The sequence below is a fragment of the Belonocnema kinseyi genome, chromosome 4 (genome assembly GCF_010883055.1).
Source record: "Belonocnema kinseyi isolate 2016_QV_RU_SX_M_011 chromosome 4, B_treatae_v1, whole genome shotgun sequence".
Lineage (NCBI taxonomy): Eukaryota > Metazoa > Arthropoda > Insecta > Hymenoptera > Cynipidae > Belonocnema > Belonocnema kinseyi.
This window is the reverse complement of record NC_046660.1, coordinates 101,351,172-101,357,105: the sequence shown is the minus strand read 5'-3', so window position 1 is coordinate 101,357,105 and position 5,934 is coordinate 101,351,172. Positions and strand designations below refer to the sequence as shown.

At 31.4% G+C, this 5,934-nt stretch overlaps 1 protein-coding gene across 6 annotated transcripts in view; it reads left to right on the top strand.

The window, feature by feature from the left end:
* The window catches only part of LOC117170675 (guanine nucleotide-binding protein G(q) subunit alpha), a 96,395-nt gene that overhangs the window by 1,722 nt on the left and 88,739 nt on the right, over positions 1 to 5,934 (top strand). The window lies entirely within an intron of this gene.

The window sequence follows — 5,934 nt, the reverse complement described above, 5'->3', positions numbered from 1 at the left end:
TCAGATTATTTTTCACGTTTTTTTGTAAACCAAAATATACTCGTGTGTAAAAATCGAGCCAAGAGTGCTATTTTTTCAAAGAAAATTGATATGGTTACAATTTGTGCAAAATATAATTTAAGAAGTGAGAATGACAGCCAGTTAAGGACCACTTTATTATCTGTTACCTAGAGGCAAACTGCAAATTTTTCTGAGCGAGTTGTCATTCTCATGTTTTTAATATTATAATGCGCGTAAATTATAAAGTGTTGATCATAGATATGTATTTGCAAGTAGAAAATTTTAATTATCATAGTGATTCTCATTATTCTATCAATATTTCTTAAAATTATGAAAAACATGAAGTCCCATGAAAGAGTACAAGTAACACCATAAGCGGAAAGTCCTGAAACATTTTGATTGCTCCGAATGCAAAGATCAATTTTATTTTGAAATTTTGAAATCTCAAGCATTTGTATTTCTGAAAATAACATTAGCATGTGTCCTCGTACTGGGGATTGCATTTACTGTAGGAATATCATCAAAATTCTTGGTGCTCTCATTTGAATTTATGAATGAAAAAGCAGGGTCATCTTAACATTTCACCAGGCAATATTTTTAGCGATAGAATCCGGATCGTGATCATTCTTGATGACCCAGAAATCATTTGTGGCAGTATTCCTGAAGATATTTGTGGTTTTTGCACAGTCTAAAAACTTTAAAGGAATTCGTACTAAGCCATTATTGTGAGATGCAGCAAATGCCTGTGCAGCAGTTGTTTCTTCTCCTTCCTGGCTTTTTTTCCAGTGTGTCGGCCTTCGGCTCAGTTTTCAAAAGATTCTCTTCATATTCTGTTGACGTGATTAGAGTAATTTTCTACCTATTATACGATTGATGCATTTCGGTTAGTTTAACCTCTCACATTAAAGCGGATGTTTCCTGGATCTTATTGAAATAAAATAAAGAATGAAATGCCTTAAATCAAAATCTGAGTATCACAGATTCAAAATACTTGAAACTGACGATGGTAAGAAGAAGCTATTACTGAGGGCAAGGAAAAGCTTTGTAATGGGTCCTTTTTTGCTGAACGTCGCAATTTATATTCCGAAATTAGAAGTGTCTTGTTTTTCGGCACGACTAGACACAACCTCTGAAATAAAATTAGTTACTTGCTTGTGCAGATTTTTCACTGTGATTGATTAAATTGCAGATTTAACACTGCCCTATTCCCCTCGTCCCAGGTTTTAAAGAATCCCTCTGTTTTAGAGAAAATTATACTTTTTCCCCTTTTCTGTATTTTTCTCCTAAATGAGATCTGCATTAATAGAACTCAATAAGATAATCCAACTATTTTGGATTGAAAGTTCATTTTTTCTGATTGAAAAGTCTCCATTTATATTTTTGATTCCGAATTAATCTTTTTTGGTAAAAATTCTCCTATTTGGTTAAAAATTATATTAATCTCTTGTAAATTCATTTTTTTCAAGTCATCTTTGATGGTTGAAAGTCAATTCTTTTTATTTGCAAATTTGTAATCATTTTGTTGAAAATCCTTCTTTTGGGGAAAAGTCATCTTTTTTTGGTTCAAAAATAATGTTTTATTATTGAAAGTTAATTCTTTTCAATTTTAAAGTATACTATTATACTTTTGGTCCTGAATTAAACTATTTCGTTAAAAATTAATCTTTTTTGGTCGAAAATTAAATTGTTTTGTTGAAAATTCGCCTTGTGGATAGAAAATTCATCCTTTTGGATTGATACTTCAGATTTTTTGTTTAAAACTCATGATTCAATGTCTTTTAAAACATTTTTCACTTGAAAATGTTTTTTTGTTGAAGTTAAATTTTTTTTTTAATTCATTGTTTCGAGTTTGAAGTCAAATATTACCCAAAACATTCAACTTTTTAGCTAGAAAACTCAACCCTTTTGTTGTGAATTATTGCTATTTTAAAGATTATATTCTCCTATTTTCTTTAAAAATCACCCTATTCCCTGTTATGAATAATTATAAGTATTATCTGAACAATAATCATTTTAAGTGCTTAAAATTCAACCGGGAAATAGTATGGAATTTTTTGAAGTGTACATATTAATTATTTATGATTCTTTAGTCAATGTTTTGTGAAAAATGAAGTGGATACTTGGAAATTTTAAGTAATCGATGTACATAAAGTTATAGGTGCTGTGATTATGATATTGGTGATCTTAATAACACCATTGATTAACATGGATATTCATGTTTAGAATAAGTCATTAAGGGAGAACTTAGTGTATGTAGAGTGTTACTTCAAGAAATGAGAGATATAAAAATAAGCTTTTAGGAGAAAAAGTATAAATACTGCTATCTAATCTAACCTATCCAGAATCGGTCCAAGCTAATAAGAAATCTAATATAGAAAAAGACGATAAGAGATATTCAATGCTCAGTGAATCCTATAAAATTAAACTTCGTATTAGTAAAATAAACAAAACAAGAGCGTAAAAATTGTGATCATTTCAATTGGAATATATATTTTTGTATATAATGTCGCAACCGCTCTCGCCCTGCTCCGCCGAGAAACTGCTGGAGCCAGCAGTTCTAAAAAGGCTAAGAACGGGGTGACTGGAGGCGAGAGTTTGGTGTATTAAGAATATTACTACGTCGAAAATTGACTATGGGGATTTTGATGTACAAAAAATTAAAAACATTAAAATAGCTTAAAATTTATTATGTGAAATACATCTAAGGTTCTAAGTGAACAACAAAACTAGTTTATTATTATGAGTATATGTGACCGTCCGTTCGTTGTAAAAAATATTCGAATTGTCGTTCAATCGCAAGTTGTTGGACCGCCTCTTCAATCGCTCCTGTAAAACGACGCTACCGCGTGGCAGGTGTCTTTTTTCGCTGACTGTCACACATGATAAAGATGATTTTGGTCTATATATACTAATATAAACTAATAACAATAGGCTAACACGGCTTTTCAAAAAACGAAGCCGAGAAAATCGACAAAAAATGTTCAAATCTTAATCCGCGTGTACCACGGATTCCAATTCATTTTCTGAACACTTTGTGGTTGTTATTAACTAATTTCCATATGCTCTTTTCTTTCCTGCAAAAAATTGTTCAAAAATTTAATTTGAAAGAATACCGTTCACGGAAAAAGAATATGAAATAATGGAATTACTATACATTATCATTCAAGAAGTTGCTGTTTTTTTTCAAAGCAGGGAGTCAATACGTTTAATTGCCAACCAAATAAATTAATAATTTTATCGTTATGTACGCAGTGAGATCAGGAAATTCATTGCTGAGCAGATTACAAACAGCAAATAATTTAAATATTAATCAATACATTTAACCAAATTTGAAACTCAAATAAATTATGATGGAATCCTCTTTACATCAAGTAGTGTTTATTCAACGTTGCTAATATTGAAATGTGGTAGTTGTTAATTCAATACAGCAATCTCAAAATTTTTATATTGAATAGCACATTTTTAAAATGTTATATATGAATTAAATTATAATAGAATCTTGTTTACACTTCGTAGTATTTGTACAACAGGGGTAATTCGATCAGGAACATCATTTTTCATTAACATGATTTAATTTTTGTTGAAAATTGCCTACTTATTGTTTATACTTTAAAGAATTAAAAATATTGAAAAAAATTGTTTAACCATTACATTTTTCAACAATATAACTTGATTGAAATACAATTTTTTCAGCTAAACAATGGTGTGTTTGAATTAATTAAACCTTTTTCTGAGCATAATATTTTTTCATTTGAAACTTATAATGAATGCAGTTATGATTTTTCTCGAAGTACAAACTTTTTTCTCGGGTTTAGGTAATGACGCATAACGCCCTAAGCGAATACGGCGTTTTCGCGAATTTTTCTGTACCGTATTTAGCCATCTATGTTGTAATCACAACTCGCCAATCTTTATACTTAACGGTATTTGCCAAAAATGGTGCAGTAATTATTTATAAAGTTATTGTCCATTAATTTTTTAACGATAATCAGGTGATATTTTTTCACAATCCCAACGACATAAAAAACTGATTTTCGATTTTTTGCAGTTAACGGTGTTTTTCCAAATCACGGCAGGCAGCAGTAATGACAGTGAAAAACTGGATATTTTCGCATTATGCAGGTAGCCTAGTTAAGATAGAAACATCTAATGAAACATTGGAAATAATATCCATCCAGAGAATACTCGGAACTGTTTGCTAATTTGAATTCAGAAGTTTGTGGTGATCCTTGTTTTTAGAGTCAATATTTGAAAAAAAAATCGAGCGAATTTTAAAAATGCTGGAACAGACCTTAGTAATAGACCCGATAACTCAGTGCCGCCACTAAAACTGAATGAAAAATGGAATACAGTATTTTTCGTTATTGCTATTTTTATACAAAACTTATCAATGGAGCATTAGATATTTTCTGAAAGTGTGAAAACAACTTTAAATAATGTAAAGGTGATTCAAAAATATAACAGCGTTAACAGATTTTGGCTTATGACTTACGACTGAACAAGAAAATGAGTATTATCGTTAATTTAGTGACTGTTTGTACACACTTTCGAATTACAGGCCCCAAAATTGCTTATTACTGAAATATACCTGTTTCAGAAATCTGTATATACTCATATCCCATATACATCTTTACAGGACATTTGGTATAAGAATGAAGCACGATTTATTTTTTAGTAGCAGAATTGAATTTGTCTTTATGTATCCTTCTCACGTGTACGGCACTCTTTATTTTTGCAAACGGACTTCTCTTCAAAACTTGGGTAGTTTTCTGCGAGTTTTGTGACCGCGTACTTAATCGTAGTTTTGCATGGTAGTTTTTCAACCTCATTGTCCGGCACAAAAAGTTGCATTAAAATTTATAATGAATCGAAGCTGCTTTCTGGAGAGACTCATTTGACTTCTTCTCAGAACTCTGGCCTGTCCAGAAATAATATTAATAGCACTTGAAATATCAGCTATGTAAATCCGACAGCACCAGGTCATCAAATCATGACGTCTGCTATTTCATAACTAAGTGCTCATTTAGGGTTAATTTAATGCCCCATTGCCGAATTTTCGGCCCTTCATTTTTTTTTTAATATGCATGGTGCTGCCAGCTTTACTTCAAACCAGCAGCGCCACTCAAGGAATCGGTCAAAAATTATTATATCAAATACCCCTTTTTACAGGAATTTCCAGCTCCAGGAATCCCTTTAAACCACAGCCCTACCTTCATAATTAAAAAAGGGCCGCGAAGGACAAAGGGACAAAAACTTAATATTCGATTTTTCTTCCTAATATTAATAAGGGCCTATTTAGGGCTCACTTTCAATTTTACTATGGATTTTACTACTTAGCCTTTTTTATAAAATATGCAACGGTGCTGCCAACTTTACTTCAAGCCAGCAGTGCTACTGGAGGAATCGATCAAAAAATGATTATATCAAATTCCACTTTTCACAGGAATTTCCGGCTCCTTTCCGGCTCAAGATATCCCTTCGAACCGCTGTCCTACCTTCAAAATTCAAAAAGGGCCACGAAGGGTAAAGGTACAAAATATACATTTTTGAATTCTCTTCCCAGCATTAATAAGCGACTATTTAGGGCTCACTTTCTATCCAACTATGGATTTTACTACTTAGCCCTTTTTATAAAATATGCCACAGTGCTACCAGATTTACTTCAAGCCAGCAGCACCATTCGAGGAAACGGTCAAAAAATTATTAATAAAAATTAATTATAATTATTATATCAAATTGTGGGCCCGGATGCAATAAGGGCACATAAAATTTTTTCGTGCGAAAACGAAGTCCCCTGGAGGCTTTAGAAAAAATTTCCGAATTTTAATTTTGAAAAGATATATATGGATGTAAAATTTGATTGCGAATCTTTTTTTCTTAAGACAAAAAGTTGTAACTTTTTTAGTTTAAAAATTAAAGCCAAAAAACTTACTT